At 51.4% G+C, this 2,500-nt stretch overlaps 1 protein-coding gene across 6 annotated transcripts in view; it reads left to right on the top strand.

The window, feature by feature from the left end:
- nrg2a (neuregulin 2a) overlaps positions 1-2,500 on the top strand; it is a 156,636-nt gene that overhangs the window by 129,470 nt on the left and 24,666 nt on the right. The gene's annotated exons all lie outside the window — the stretch shown is intronic.

Below are 2,500 nucleotides of genomic sequence, written 5' to 3'. Positions count from 1 at the left end.
GTCTCTGATGATGGTCTCTAGGATGATGTGTTGAAATGTTATTGCTTGTGAAAAATGATCCAGAAGCAGGTCTTTTTTTAGCCTTAGTATTTGCAACTTTGAGTCTATGGCAGTGCACCTGTGCTGCCTAAGGAGCAGATAACGTTGAATTACATGTTTTGCACTAGTAAGGGTTTGCACAGGTGCTTACGTCTTCACAGACTTACTGTAAATACGCATACCACGCATGAACTAGATATGTCAATTTTGATGCGTTAGGCCTGTTTTTTATTGTCTATATTTAAACTGTTCACTTCCTTTTGTATGCTTTTCGTGTCGCCTTCTAACATGAATTTTCTTTTGATACAGCCGTCTCGTATTTATTTTTAGTGTCTTTATTTATTAAACCATGTTACTATCTCCCTCATCCTGTCTCCCTGCCTATCTATTTTTAAGCTTCTATTTTTACGCTTTTCTTCCAAACTGCCCCTCTTCAGTGAAAGGTAACCCAATGGAGGGAGCTGTCTCCCTAAAGCCACGCGAGTGTCGGGAGATGGCTTGAAGTGTATTTTAATATGCTTAATCTGCTCTCTGATCAGAATGCTGCTGTGTTCCAGAACATTGTGTATCTTGTCCTCCTCCCTGTCCTCCTCCTGTTCCCCTGCTCGCTCCTCTCCTCTCTCCTGGGCCTCCTCTACTCTTTGGCCTGGAGATGTTTGTTGGCTTGCGGGGGCAGATGTTGTTGTCCCCCCCCCCCTAACTTGGGCCCAGCTGTGCCGGCCGAGAGCTGGAGCACAACCAGGCCCTTCTGCTGCCCCACGCTGACAGCCCATATTTAGGGGGGAACCAGAGCTGGAGCGGGCGGGTGGATGGGTTCTTGTTTTGTGGGTGGATGGTTGAACGGAGGACAGGTGGGAGAGCGTGCGTCTGTAGTTAGTGCCATGTCACGCCGGTTTAGCGCTGCGACAAATATTTACGGTAGCGCGAGGCCTCCCACGGGGTAAATAAAGGCAGGGGAGGGTTGCTTACATTGGGCCCCCGCCGCAAAAGGGCGCCCGTTTACACGCGGGGCTTTTAAATCAAGCGGGGCGCGGACATGTTGTTTTGAGGATAGAAAAAACATTTTCCCCTTTGATTACAAAAACAATCCATTATGGGTCGGGGAAATCAAGTAGCCGGGTTCCAGGGCAACGCAGGCAAAGGAAAAACACCGGCCCACCAGTTTCCCACCTGCCACAAACGAGCTGCCGACGCACGTGGGGCTGAGCGCTGGGGTGATGAGGTGCGCACAGGCCTGCCGACAGGGGGGTACAAAGGGGTATGTTGCCCCGGGTCTTGGGCCCAGAATTGGCTCCTCATTACATTGTATGCATTGGGTAGGGGGCCCTTTCTGATTCTGATGACTTTGTCCTGGGCCCAGCCAAAGCTGTCAGCGGGCCTGGGTGCGCATACGCACACTGCATACGCATTGGCTGGCCTGTTTACGTGTCCTTGCCTCACCAACCCACGTCCTTTATAACATTTCACAGCTTTTAAGTTAACGTCAACGCAGGTGCAAGACCAGTCTGGAGGTGGTTATTATGCTGTGTATATGGATGTGTTTGTGTGTGTGTCACTTGTGTACACGAGTGTGTGTGTGTGAGTGTGTGTGTGTGTGTGTGGGGGGGGGGTGGAGGGAGGTAGGGTGTATAGTGTGTGTGTGTGTACTGTAGGGGTGTGTGTGTGTGTGTGTGTGTGTGTGTGTGTGTGTGTGTGTGTGTGTGTGTGTGTGTGTGTGTGTGTGTGTGTGTGTGTGTGTGTGTACTGTAAGTGTGTGTGTGTGTGTGTGTATGTGTAGTGTGTGTACGTTAGGTGTGTGTGTGTGTGTACATGTGTGTGCGTGTGTGTAACCTGGCCCCGGGGATACTTGCTTTGGGCAGCAAGGCAAGCGGCCGGTGAGGCCGGGCGGGCGGCTCGGTGAGGACATGGCTGCAACAGCCATTCAATAAGCTGTGTACAAATTGGAGGGAGCCATAACTCAATTGGTTGCAGCTAATTCACTCACAGGCGAGGCACGGGTCCAGAAAAAGTCAGATAATGCAGTCAAGGGCCTGCAGGGAATTGTTGCCCCAAAGCGATCTCATTCAATACAGGAGGCCAGCCTTCCAGCGGTATTACTCACCCGCCGAACAAGTCCAGCCGACAGCCAGCCCCCCCCCCCCCCCCCCTAATTTATGCTACCCCTCCTTCACTTTGGAATATAAAAAAGGGAGCTTGAAGGTATATGGACACAGCGAGGGAGATGGGGAGAGAGAGAGAGAGAGAGAGAGAGAGAGAGAGAGAGAGAGAGAGAGAGAGAGAGAGAGGGAGAGAGAGAGGAGAGCGGAGAGGGAGAGAGAGAGGAGACGGAGAGGGAGAGAGAGAGAGGGAGGAGATGGAGAGAGAGAGAGAGGAGAGAGAGAGAGGGGGGAAGAGAGAGAGAGGAGAGAGAGAGAGGAGGTAAAGAGAGAAAGTGCATCACAAACAACCTGGGAAATCATTA

Source organism: Engraulis encrasicolus, chromosome 7 (genome assembly GCF_034702125.1).
Source record: "Engraulis encrasicolus isolate BLACKSEA-1 chromosome 7, IST_EnEncr_1.0, whole genome shotgun sequence".
NCBI classification, from domain to species: Eukaryota; Metazoa; Chordata; class Actinopteri; order Clupeiformes; family Engraulidae; genus Engraulis; species Engraulis encrasicolus.
The sequence above is the reverse complement of the archived record's forward strand: the minus strand, read 5'-3'. Positions and strand labels throughout refer to the sequence as shown.